The sequence below is a fragment of the Solanum stenotomum genome, chromosome 9, assembly GCF_019186545.1.
Source record: "Solanum stenotomum isolate F172 chromosome 9, ASM1918654v1, whole genome shotgun sequence".
Lineage (NCBI taxonomy): Eukaryota > Viridiplantae > Streptophyta > Magnoliopsida > Solanales > Solanaceae > Solanum > Solanum stenotomum.
The window spans coordinates 54,126,085-54,139,283 of record NC_064290.1 but is presented as its reverse complement, the minus strand read 5'-3'; the positions used below and the strand labels follow the sequence as shown (position 1 = coordinate 54,139,283).

The window sequence follows — 13,199 nt, the reverse complement described above, 5'->3', positions numbered from 1 at the left end:
TAAGTGTTGGACAATTTTTGTATCATGTTCAACTAGTGGGCATTTAGTATCAAATATCAATATCTGTCAGATTTTATAGATCATCAATTTGTATTAAGCATTAGTTACTCTTTTTTATCATTATGTATCAACTAAACATTAAGATACTTTAGAGTTACAATTATGTATCATATAATTAACTTGACATGTTTCTCATGATGATTTACTTTTTGTAGCTGATTTTGTTGAGTTCCTTATTAACGAAATCAACATCCCATCAAATGGTTTCCGAGCTGGTTATCTTCACACAAGATATGAAGCATTATTATGGAGATACGGTACTGAAAAGGCTAAGTCACGCTATTGTAGCGATAAAGTTGATCCTCCAAAGCTCAAGGGTCGCTTTACTCCACCCCTACAAGATGATTTGGTTAATGTCGAATAGTGATTACGTATCAATGAATAGACACCCTTTGATGTTTTGTTTCTTTTTTTTGTTTAAGACAATCTTACTTAAGTTTTAGAGTGTTACTCTAAAAATTGTTTCATATAATGTCTGAATTTGAATATATTTGTTCTTAATTATATCATGTAAATTCTTATATTTTGTGTTTTAATTATAGTGATCTGGATACACACCACTGATACTTAAAACATTCACATTATATAATTGGATGTCATAAAAATAAGTATCAGATTCATAACTCTTTTGATTCAAGTGTCATTATAAAGAACTCATTAGTTATGACATAATGTATATGATACAATAGATATGAGTCACAACAATGTATATATAGTAGAAACTTATGTCTCATATACACATAAACACTTTATTAAAATGTGATATATTCAAATTTGATTTTTTAAAACACAACATGTCACAAATTATTTATCAGATACACCATTGACACATAAAGATGAAAAAGTCAATGTATCATCCACATTTTTCTTGATTACTACAAGTACTTGATACATTATTAATATTGTCTACCAGATACACAATATTAACCTAATACGTTTTATACAAATTAGTCATATACATACGTTCATTATATAAATGTATCTGATACAACTCAATTGTTAATCCCTTTGTTACATGTATCATATACAATCATATACAAAATAATGATCACACCATAACTCCCGAAATTACTATACACACTCTTCGTTTACTACTAATGTATCATGACTTACATATCCATATCAAGAGTTTTAGTATTTTTTTTTTCTGAACCTTCGACACACATAATTTCTCCAGATGTAGAGACAACGTAATGTATCAGATTTCCAAGTGAAATATCCAACCTCATGTTTCTTTACCTCGACGTACAACCTTACTCCCATATCATTCCTTATAAGCAATGGAGAAGAATTAACTTATACTATGTATCAAATATCAATTTTTTTCTTAATGCATCAATATTCAATTTTGCCGCAATGGCTGAAATTAAGTTGATGAATGAAATATTTTCACCAACGACGATTCCTTCATTTTTGTATCATTCATAACTAACCTCGTTATTCCCAGATTCCTGAATGCCTCGGGAAAATCAAAATATTCATTATGTATTTTATGAAATTATCGGCTACTAAATGAACTACTACTACAACAATCATCATCTAATACTTGTAATCTTGTTTTCACAGTGTCGAGTGACATTGTCACTAATGCAGACACTCTATTAGCCATAGCTACACTCAACCCTTGAACTGCAAATATTGCCTTCCCATCTGGCCTATAACCGCCCTCGTCATCTTTCTTGAAGAAAAAAGAAATCTAATCTGGATATTAATTCATTTTTGCTATTAAAATTAGCTAAACGAAGAACAGGGAGAAGAGATTTGAATTTTCAATTATTTTGGATCTGATATGCTTTGTCAGTGGATAATTGATAATAATGTGAAACTGAAAAGCGTCAATCATGGGGTTTGAATTTAACAGATGGTAGTTGATGTATCAACAATAATGTATCTGCCCAATTAGTTATGTATCCGGATGACCTTAAAAGTATGGGATTTATGTAATTAGAAAAAGAGTAGGGATAGGAGGTAATTTCACTCTTACACTATGGGATTTATGTAAATTATACTTTTTTTTTTAATCTTCGTTAAGTTCAAATAAATAAAGTCCGAAAATATCTAATTAAACACCACTACTTCATGATGATCTATTTATTTATTTATTTTCCAAAAATGGACAAAAGCATACATCCTTTTCATGGGCTGCTAAAAATCAACTCACCAATATAAGGTTCATTCCATGTAATGTGATGGTGGAATCGTACGAGTACATTTATAAGCACATTTTGTTCATTTTATTGGATTAGTGGGTGTTACCATTGGTTCATTTGACTTTTAAGTCTTTGGTTGAATATTATTCATTTCAATCTATGTGCTTTAATTTCTTAAACACAAAGTTTAAGTAAGAGAAATTTGATTATTATTATAAAATGTTATTTTAAAAAATGTCTATTGTAAAACAGTGTAATAGTATATATCAACATAATAAAATACACTTAAAATTTGTTTCACTTTGTTGTAATGGACTTGATAACAATACTTTTTGTGGGTGCTACTACTACAATTGACAATACTTTGTGGATGTTGTCATCGATTTATTTGTCTTCTGAGTTTTGGTTCGATATTATTAGTTTCAATTTATGTATTTTAATTTAAATGAGCATATGAAGTTTAAATAATAAGAGAAATTTGATCATTATTAAAAAATATGTATGTATCGAGAATGTTTGTTATAAAAAGGCCTAATTGTATATATCAACATAACAAAGCATGTTTATTTGATAACAAAACTCTTTGTGGGTGCTACAATTGATTTCATTTGATTTATTAGAGCGATAAAATGTTAAATGTCAATAAATCGTGATAACAAGGTCACCTACCATTTATAATACTCTATTTTATCACCGGACTCAAGAAAAAATGTACTTGAAAGCATTGATAAGTTGAATTACTTTTTTTTTTTTCTTATCTATGCATTTTTATATTTTAAATTTCTCATGAAAATTCTAATTCTGCCATTTCTGGTTATTTTTTTGGCGAAAAGTCTTTTTCAAAGATGTTCACAGTCTTTCATAATATCTCCCCTATAGTCATCAAGTTAAATCACAAATTTTCGAGAGGCTCCACATCATCCTTTTAATTATATTTCATAATTATGTTTTCTTTGACCTTTTACTTCATAGACTTTCATATCCAAATTTTTTTTTTTTGTTATGAATGACTTTTTCAATGTTGATATGATTTGGCATTTGACACAATCTAAAAGCTCATTCCACAATGTATTGATGAATGATGATATCAAATTTGAAGACAATTTTTGTGTGTTTGGCCATTATTTGACAATAATCTTATGGCAACGATGAGTTTTTTTTAAGGTAAGAAAAACTTTTCATTAAAAGAAAATCATATTTTTTTAAATAATGTCTAATACAATGATCTATATCATATTGACTCGACTCTAAAATTTATCATGTAAAAATAGTCCATTGATACATACACATGCATTCATATGAATAAATTAGTGTAGGAGATTTACAAAAATATATTCATGCAATATATTGTTACAATAACTTAAATTATCGATAAAATTCTCGCAAGATAAAAAAAGTCCTCCTCATAGTCACAGAACATATGAACTATTTTCGAAGCTTAAACTTACTCCGGAGCATTTCCAGCTCATCGCTAGTGTATAATATTTCTCATTAACTATATACTATTTTTTTCATTTTTGGTTGCTTTCTCATTGTTGTTGTTATTGCAATTTTCAATTATTTTTTTGCGTTAAATGTAGTTTTCTAACTTTAATCAAATATTGTGCAAAAGTTGACATCACTTTCGGCCATAATTAAATGGTGTCATATGGACCCATCCCAACAAAACTCAGTAAAAATGGCTAGTTGTGTTGGAAAATAGCACGCAACGTAAGCATTTCAAAAGTATACTACCTATATAAATTATTACCTCTAAAGTGTGAGCAGATATCTTGAAGCTAGTTCATTTCCAACTTTATGGTCTTCTATAGTAATCTCAAATTAACAGGTTAATTAATTCTCTCGGGTAGACAAATATCGTATAGAAAATTATTTGTCTTTCTAAATTAGAAGAGCCCGTATTTATAGAGATTTCTTTCTAGTTCAAAAGTAAGAAAAAAAACTCACGCTTTTCTTGAAAAACAAGAAAACTCATGTAATTCTTCCTCTTTCCTTTTGAAAATAGGATTATGATTTATGAATTGTAGTTAAATATGATCATCAATAATATATTTTCCAACACGTCCTTTATGAGTAGCCAGCTACACCAATAGGAGTAATATTTATCAACATTTTGCTAGAATCGAGGGTGGAGCTAATCACTAATCTCTTGATTACTGCACTAGCCTGGTTTCAAGGAACCTATATTAATCACTAATCACTCTTTCCTTGGATTAAGTTTGTTAATTTTCACTTTAAACAATTTTTAATTCAGAAAAAGGCAAACGCATGCCCCCTTCTTTGGTATCAATTTCATATTAGGATATTAGTTAGTCACCTTTTTTTTATACGATTCTTAAAAAGTTTATCAAATTTATACGATACATTGAATTTAGAACTTTAATTATAAACACTTGAAGTCGTCATTCTAAAGTTTAAAACTCATAAAGTTGAAATTCTGACTCACTCTATATAAAAATATCATATTGAAGATGTATGAGATAAAAACGATCTTGTGCAGATAGACGAATGATATGGCGACACGTGGTGAAAACATACGTGTATTAAAGTAATATAGTACTCATATTTGTGGTGTCTCCCCTTGAATGACGCAGGTCTATAGGTGGTCCAAATCCCCACGACAATTTCCATGTGGGTGGTCCCACTTCTCATCGAACGGTCAGGATTCATCCACAACAGTCAAATCAAACTAACGAATACCAAGTCAATGATATAGATATGTATTAGGCTTTGTTTGGATCAAGAAATTTAAAAAACAATAATAAAATAATTACGTATGAAATATCTAAATAAAGTTTTGTGGTTGGAATGTATTGTATAAAACTAAAACTAATGTATGTTTGGTGGGTCATATTTGAATAATCTTGTGTGGTGAATCAAATTATTAAATACTTAATTTTAACTATAAATTTGAATAGAATTATAAATTATAAGTAATTTTCTACTCTCTCTATTACAATTTATGTTAAAGAGTTTGGTGTATGAGAATCAAACTATTAAATACTTAATTTTAACTATAAATTTGAATATAAATTCTTTAAATATTTTAAAATAAAAATTTACATATTTGAAATCTAAATAAAAAATACTTTAAAACAACATAATTGAGGATTTAAAGGTTTTTTTTTAAGATTGACAAAATAGCAATCAAAGAAAAATATTTGGTTTTTTTAAATAGTAATATCCACTAAAAATGAGACGAAGCAAATATCATTTCAACCAAAAAAGTTTGAAGATAAATACAATTATCTTTTGAACAGACATATACTTTAAGTTAAGCTTTGACATAAATTTAAAATTTTCATACTTGCGATTTTTATCTTCAAATATTTAATTTTTAAAAGCTACGATTTTCGTAATTAAGTTATCTTCTTGAAATCTACCACAAAGGCTTAGTACTATTAGTAGAAAAGGACAACCAAACCAATTTACCCCACAAAACCACTACAAAAAAAATGTTCTCTAGGCTTTAGCACTAGCTGAGTAATTTTAATATATATATTTTTTTAATATAATATAAAAATAGTGTAGGTCAAAGTTATTCATATCTGACTCTTAAAAATTATCAGAGAGAGTACTAAATTTGAATTATAGAAATATTAAGACATCAATTTCGGATTCTGACATTCGTCTTTCATCATTAGTTTTGATTTTTTCTTTGAGAGATAACCAAACACTTATCATTTTGTGTTACTACTAGTACTAGTACTACTTAGGATGTATATTTTATTCATCACAATTCATAGATATCCAAATATAAATTTTTTGTGAATTTCGAGTCAATAAAATATTAAATTCTATCGAATTCATAAAGTTACTGCTTATGTCACTCTATATAGTTGATTTGTTGGAAGATGTTTTAGGGTTTGTGTTTTTATTCTTTCCTATAAAAGGAGTTATGTCTTTGATTTTAGATCTGACTAATTTCTTTCTTGGGTTTGTGTGAAGCAAAGAGAGAGGAAGGAGGAGGGACAGAGAGAATCAAGACTGACAGAAGAGAGTGAGCACACGCAGTCGAATTGTATAAACATTTATACAATTGTCATTTGCGTGTGCTCACTTCTCATTCTGTCAGCTCTCTCAGAATTTAAGTTTCTCCTCTTTCTTTCTTTTTTTCGTTTCCACCACACCTACATGAGATGTAGAAAGGGTTCAAATAAATCTCATTTGAAAATTTTATATATAGCAAACGTTGAATTCCCTTGATGTTATCTGCCACTCATAGCTACTACTTCCATCACTTATATCATGACATTTGTTGAAGCATCATAAATGTAAGGACATTTGTAAATTTTTCTTTAAAAGTTATGTTTGTTTCTTTCTTATCTTGTGATAGATGTTTGAAGAAAAAGGCTATACTAGTATATCTAAGCTATAGACTGATGGACATGACATTTCAGCACACCCACAAAAAAATTAAAGATAGTAGATATGTTTTTGTTTCATTGTTCTTTTCTTTCGGAAGCGAATTCACAATTTGAAATTTATAGATTTCTGCGACAATCTCAAGCTATCACTACAAAAGTGACTGCGTTCATAGTTAAATATTTAGTAAACTTCTTTTTTTATATATACGAACAAAATTTACTTGTGAATCTGTACATGAAATTCTCTAATATGTATTTGTTGTTGGTGGTGGTTTTGGTTATTAGACAGAAAAGAGGATGAAGTTTATCATAAGATGAGGTAAGAGTATGAGACTATGAAGTTTAGGGGTTTTACTCTTCTTCTTTTTTTTTATTGTAAATAAATATATCTCATAATTATGTAATTAAATATTGTACTAAGCATGTCTTTTCATGTACTTATTAGAGGACAATTGTAGATTTGGGAGGTACATCTCTTCCTATTCTGTCCTTTTTTTTTTTGTACAAATCTGGTAAATTTTTTGCAAAAATCTAGAAATCAATCACTATTCTAGATATCTAATTAACAGTTTTTTCATCATGTACTATTAACTTCATTGATCTATTTCTTGATTTTGTTATTAAATATTTTTGATTTATTTTGCTTCTAGGAATCCCACATAGGTGGTTGATTAATGGGTCTCTTTATATGTTTTGGGGTAATCCTTTTCTTGAGCTTGTTCTTTGTTGAATTGGACTAGTTTATTTAACATGGTGTCAGAGTCAAGTTCATATGTTGGGCCCTGAGATATATTGTTCACGCATCCAGTACCGAACACACGAATCATGTCGGGGCGTGCTTGAGTGATGAATGAATGGAGGAATCCCTAATTTGCTCAGCAGGTATTTTGATTAAATTTTTTCCATTTTTGTTAGTTGTCTACTTGTCTTGATGGATTGAGTTTTAGTCATGTTATTAGAATGTTAACATTAGGTTTGGTAATTAATTTTATTGAAGTCTTTAATTAGTCTCGTAAGAGATTTGTATGATATAGTAGAAAATATATCAACTTCTTATTTTTGCTTTTATATAATGTTGGACTAAGATTAACTTAAACAAAGCAACCTAATTCATATAGTCGATCCTAATTTATGTAGGATAGGATCGAAACATTGTTGATGCTGTGGTATAGTTTTCTTTATCATCATCAAATGTGTACGCAACCTTACCCTTACCTTATGAAAGTAGAGATACTATTTTGGTTAGATCCTCGGCTTAAGTAAAACATACTATCAAAATCAAGTATGAAAAGGAAATACGTTACTATTACTGAAGAAGTCATGCTGAAAATAATTGAGAAGAGAACGAACAGTAGCTAAATGTTGTTACGATAACTTATGATAGTAAAGTTGTTTATTCACTACCTATCTATTGGAGAACATGTTAGATATATAGGAGTACATTTTTGTGAGGACTTAGTGAATTTAGCATAGCAACTTGATGGAAGGAATAGTATTTTGACATGATATATAAAGTTACGCAATCATTTGTATAGCCGACCTCAATTTGTTTGGTACTGAAGTTCAATTGTTGTTGTTGAAGATTTAGCAACTATGACTTTTTACTGAAGATGGAGAAGTAGCAATGATTTCTCTCCACAAAATTTAAGGAATCAAAAATGTTTTCAATTGGAATATTTGTTATATGTCTGAATAATGTTAGCCAATTCTAATGTCATCCTTCAGTACATAACTTTGGTTGCCTCTTTGCTAGTTGCACTTGAATAAGTACACTCACTTAGCTTAGCAAGATATATATTGCAAGATGAAATTTTCTTGATGTGTTTATCGTTATGATATAATCTCACTTTGGGACCTCGATTGACTTGTTTGAGACTGATGCATAGTTATTGATCTTCTCCTGGTCCTAACATTATTGGTAACCAAGTAGTTCTTGCTTGTATATTGCAGAATCACAAGGTGAAGTATAGGCATGTCGAGCATTTCATATTAATGATATGAAGAAAGGCAATGAGGTTATACTGGCTTTATGGATTAACATATTATCTGACCTTGTGTTGTCAAGAATAGCGTAAACATTGATGTGTCTTGCCAATTTTCCATCAGTCAGCTAAATGTCACCCCTAGAATAGCTAGCTTGTTGGAGGCTTCTATACAAATCCTTGGTATTGTTAAGAAAATGATATCACGGATCTAATTCGACTACAAAGGTAGCTCATGAGTTGATTATCTTCTAAGATCATATAACGAGACAACAACTCACAACTCATGAGACCCCATGGATAACTGGAGAGTAGTTAGTTCTAACGTGGCGTGAACATTGAGCAACACAACAACGTAACATCGATGGATATGTTGCCTTAGGAACCATTTATCTGATGAGGTTTATATTTTGTTTATTCAACTGTTGGTTTATTTACATAGCATAGCATCCTCTTTACTGCAATTTTCTTTTTTCAGTTGACACATGAATTTTGAGTGCAACATTTACATCCAGTTTTTAGCAGGGCTAGCTTGGGATGATCAAATGCTGAAGTAAAGGGATATATTTCATCATGCGTTGATTCACATATGACAAGGTTAGTATTCAACCCGTTAATCCCTATTATGGATTGAACTGGGGTCTTTCGGGAACAGTCTTTCTACCTTTGTAAGGTAGGGATAAGTTTTGTTGTACTCTACCTTCCAGAGACCCCATTCCCACCCGGTGTCCAGATATTGTATTGGAGCCCTGACTAAATTCGGATCGCTTATTGCAGGGCTCATTCGGGGGTGATGCTACCAAGAGAATTTTCTCTATACCCCGGGCTTGAACCCAGCCGAGACCTCTGATTAAAGGTGGGAGTGCTATGTTATTGTTGTTGTTGTGGTGGTGGTGGTAGATTGAATCAACTTGCATTGCTTGAACTAAAATTGTTGGAACTCTTATAATTTTTTTGTTAACCTTAACTTTGAACATGATATTTGTAATGCGATGGTCATTTGTTCGATTTTGGTAACGTCTTTTTCCTGCTCTTTTTCTTTTGGTCATAAAAAGGATTTTATAGAGATCCCTAATGACCAATCCTCGCACGAATTGCTAAGGTGACGATAACACCTGAACTTTATAATGATAGAAGGCAAAAATATTACTTTCGGGCCAAGTCCCATTAATTCATCATAACAATATCGTGGAAATGTTGCACAGACCCAACAATGGCCTTTCAACATATGTAAAAGGTTCAAAAAGTTACATATTTGGGTGATACCTAGTAATGGTTGCATTTTTGTACATGAGTGCCATTTGTGATCTTGCTAGACCTATATTCTCTTTAATGACCATATTCAAATATAAGCAGATGCCCAATAGAATCTACGAGTTTGGTCAAACTCGATAACTTTATATCAAAGTCAGTATATGTATATTAAGAAAAATAAAAAGAATAGTAGGTTAAGTTAACAAAAGAATCAAACTCTCCCTCAACGTTGAACAATAGAAATTAGCTAGACCTATATTCTTTTTAAAGATCGTGTTGAGCTAATTTTTTTGGTGTGCAATCGCAGGGTTGGAAGATGTTCTTTTTCCCACTTCACCCGATCAATTGTGTTCTTACTTAAACTTCAACATGATTCAAACCCTCAACTTATCGGTTGATAGTTAGAGGTGCTCAATCGCTAAAGCAAACCACACTCGTATTGGCTTGGACGATTGAAGATAATAATTACCAACATTTGAACACAAGAAAGTACTCCCTCCGTCTCTAAATAAGTGTCATCTAATTAGCTAGGAAAGAAAAATGCCCCAAGTTCCAGATCCTAAGAGTCAACTTTCCCGTATGAGCATTTGGTACGTGTATTCATGAGTGCTGTTTTTGGCCTTGGAGGATTAAGGTCAAATGAAACGTTTCATTTTCTTTTTCTTGCTAATTATATGACAATTTACATGTCAAATATATATTAATTTATGAACTGAAGAAAGTGTTAAATTTTTCAAAAGAAGATTTTTGTGTATTTTGTGTTGAAAATTAAAAGCTATGGGACTTCTATTTATGTTTTTTTTTTCTTGCTTTACATGAATTTAGGCAAAGAGGAAATGAATGTACCTTGGACTCTTCATTTTTGCATTAAACAACCTAGGACAAATGTGTATGATATATATATATATATATATATTTGTTCTACTAATCGGGCAACATAATCAGCTAAATCGAGAATTTCTTCTTTAGACTCCTCTCAATTCGATAGAAGGTCATGGAGTTTCTCCTAGAAATGTTCACTCGTAGAGTATGCAGATTCTCAAGGATCCAAACTCTCCATCCCAACCAATCTCTTTTTGGATCAAGGTCAGACATGACCCTAAAAATATCAGCCTTGACCTCGAATAAAAAAAAAGACTTGCGTCTGCCCGGAGTCGAACCCGGGTCTATTGCTTGGAAGGCAATTATCCTAACCGTTGGACTACAAACGCCTTGTTGTATAACATATACTTTTTTACTTCCTAGTTTATTAGTAGGACTTTGGCAATATGGAACATATTTTATCATTAAATATGAAAATGTCAACATTCACATTGTATATGTTTGTGTCTAAAACACCAAAATTTACCAAAAAAAGAAAAAGAAGTATATGTTCAGGACATTAGTTATCTTCCTCCAACATCAGTATCGGGTAACTCTATTCATCAAGGGTTGAACAAATGAAAATTAGTCATCTAATAATGTTGTTGTTTTCGTTGGAGTTTAAACCTAAAATCTTATGATTCTCAATTCATTTCATTGACCACTAAGTGACACATTTGTACATCATATTTCATCTAGTGTCAAAGCACAAAATATAAAGCAACTTATTTTTTTCTCTTTTTCAAAAAAAAAAAAAAAAAGCAGCAAATAAACAAATAGAAGCATATCTCTTGTGGAAGGAGATCGAAATATTCCCAATAAATACTTATGAGAAGAAGTTTATCCAATCAATGGCTTATTGCTCAATGGCGGATCCAAAATTTTCACTAATAAAGTTTGAAAAATAAAAATATAGTACGTGGAGCTTGAATTTAAAACCTCAAGGTGAATTCTTGTGTTTAAGAAATTCAAAATCTCTCTAAATATATACAAAAAAGTGATTTTTTTTACCTTATATATGGTAAAAAAAATTGTCGAATAAATTCGAGTAAACACCCTAGCACCCCCTAAATCCTCCCCGTAGCCGGCCCATTACAGTTAAAGTCCAGGTACAAACAAATGGGCTTCGATTCAGATGGAATAAAAGGAGTCCAGGCCCAAGCCCACCCAACAAACAAGCTATATCTCCCTCACCGGCTACATAGAAAAGCTTTTTTCTCTTAATATATCTAAACCTTAGCATGTATGGTTGTCCCTTCGGGGACATCCGATAAAATTGGAACGATACAGAGAAGATTAGCATGGCCCCTGCGCAAGGATGACACACACAAATCGAGAAATGGTCCAAATTTTTTTCTCAAACAAATCCCCTTATCTTTTTAGAGATCGTGTTGAGCTAACTTTTTCGGTGTGCAATCTTTGGCATGGAAGATTTTATTTTTTTCCCACTCCACCCGATCAGTAGTATTTCACTTACTCTTCCACGTGACCCGAATTCTCAACCTATCGATTGATGATGAAGCTGCTCAACCACTAAAGCAAACCACACTTGTTTTGGCTTAGCAATTGTTTCGTTAATTGCTTTCTGAAAATGGGTGCATGAGTGTTGTGAAGATAATATTTACCAACATTTGAACACAAGAAAGCACTGTCTCGTCTCAAAATAAGTGTTATCTTAGTGAAATTTCGTACTACTCTATATTCTTGGTATACTAGCTTGTCGACTTCAAAGGAGCTATTATTTTTATTTTTAAAAAATTATATAATCATGGTATTTTGGTAAATTTGAGTACAACTTGACCAATCTTTAGGGTATTTGTCACCTCTCATTAATATAAATATCGAGTATCTCTATTCACCAAAAATGAACAGATTTCTATAATAAAATAGAACACTAACTTGGTTTAGTTCCATAATAATTGATAGTAGTTTAAGAAGATTGCCAAACTTAATTCTATAATTCAATCATTTTCTTTCTTAATTATTAAAATTCTGATTAGCTTTGAATTAAACCTGCACCGTTCATTTAAAAAACCTCCAAAGTAATAGTCAAAGAAAACATTAATTAATATAATATAAATAATGGGCTGTTAATACTAAACTTAAGCTCATAATACATTTATCAATAAAAATGATCACATCTGATCTAAATATCTCACCAAAATTTATTATTGACCACAAAAGAAGTTTGGTCTTACACCTATACACTTTCTCTATTAATTTAATTTAATAAATTCGTGAATATTTCGATATTTTTAGAAGTCTTAAAAAAATGATTAAATGTAAACATCATGTTTAGTTTTCAAAGTACAACGTATCATTGTTTCATTGAGTAATAAGTATAATAATGGAGATTATTTGTCTCCTTAATTGGATTGTCATTTTCAAGGTCTAGCTAATACATGAATCCAATTTATATTATATTATAATGTCATATAATTTGACCCATAAATATGTTATAGGGTGCGATCCTTCTTCGAATTCTATTAATATGGAATATTTTACGTATCAAACTACTCTTTTTT

General features: G+C 30.6%; 1 protein-coding gene, 1 long non-coding RNA gene and 2 other non-coding genes across 7 annotated transcripts in view; 2 read left to right on the top strand and 2 right to left on the bottom strand.

Annotated features, from left to right (window-relative positions):
- The window catches only part of LOC125875543 (norbelladine synthase-like), a 51,335-nt gene extending 44,396 nt beyond the window's left edge, over window positions 1-6,939 (bottom strand). The window contains exon 1 of the mRNA XM_049556529.1: window positions 6,934-6,939. The gene's annotated coding sequence lies outside the window, so the exon portion shown is untranslated. The remainder of the gene's footprint in view (window positions 1-6,933) is intronic.
- Window positions 6,940-7,283: 344 nt separating this feature from the next.
- LOC125875546 (uncharacterized) lies at window positions 7,284-10,555 on the top strand. 4 transcript variants are annotated; one of them, XR_007447434.1, is made up of 6 exons: window positions 7,284-7,459; window positions 8,528-8,592; window positions 8,684-8,960; window positions 9,038-9,156; window positions 9,337-9,415; window positions 10,121-10,555. It is a non-coding gene; the product is annotated as an uncharacterized LOC125875546 (long non-coding RNA). The 4 variants fall into 4 exon arrangements; XR_007447436.1 differs by lacking the exon at window positions 10,121-10,555 and having other exon boundaries at window positions 8,684-8,787; window positions 9,337-9,576; XR_007447433.1 differs by lacking the exon at window positions 10,121-10,555 and having other exon boundaries at window positions 9,337-9,576.
- A 397-nt stretch (window positions 10,556-10,952) lies between these two features.
- Window positions 10,953-11,024, bottom strand: TRNAG-UCC (transfer RNA glycine (anticodon UCC)). The gene has a single exon. It is a non-coding gene; the product is annotated as a tRNA-Gly (tRNA).
- Window positions 11,025-11,925: 901 nt separating this feature from the next.
- LOC125878094 (U6 spliceosomal RNA) lies at window positions 11,926-12,028 on the top strand. The gene has a single exon (XR_007447710.1). It is a non-coding gene; the product is annotated as a U6 spliceosomal RNA (small nuclear RNA).
- The last annotated feature ends 1,171 nt before the right edge of the window (window positions 12,029-13,199 follow it).